Below are 631 nucleotides of genomic sequence, written 5' to 3'. Positions count from 1 at the left end.
AATTGTGTAGTTGGATTGCTCAAAAAAAAAAAAAATAGAACCCACATACACTTTATATGTAGTGACAGGTCAAACTATTTCCTGAAGTGTATAAAAAGTTGGTTAAGTTGCCCTATCGACTGACCCCATCCCACCTCAGTTATCCACGTCAGCGATTAGATGTGTATTTTTCATGCTTCTCTTGTGCTTGTTCAAGAAGAGTTAACTGTTTGGGCATAAATATGGGTCCTTTTCCTTGTGTTTTACAGAAAAAGAGCCAATGTAAATACAAGAAAGTATTACTTTGCAATTTGTGTTTTGCTTCAAAATTATAGTCCATCCCTTGTTTTTAACACACACACACTATTTCATAGCATGGATATACTGTGGTTTATTCAATCATTTTCTTATCTGTATCAATTTTTTTTTCAAATTCTTTTCTCCTATCACAAGTATTTTGAAGTATATTGCAACTTGTATTTTTATGTGATGGATTTTCAAGGTGGTGTTGTTATTGGGCCAAGGATATGTGTATTTTAAAATACACATATGACTGTTAAAAAGATTGTGCCAATTCTCTCTGCAGTATGTGAACAAGCCTCTCCCACATTCTACACACCATGGGTAGGGTCACTTTTACAAACAGGTTATA

The sequence above is a fragment of the Mastomys coucha genome, unplaced genomic scaffold (genome assembly GCF_008632895.1).
Source record: "Mastomys coucha isolate ucsf_1 unplaced genomic scaffold, UCSF_Mcou_1 pScaffold17, whole genome shotgun sequence".
Classification (NCBI taxonomy): Eukaryota; Metazoa; Chordata; class Mammalia; order Rodentia; family Muridae; genus Mastomys; species Mastomys coucha.
This window is presented reverse-complemented; position numbering follows the sequence as displayed.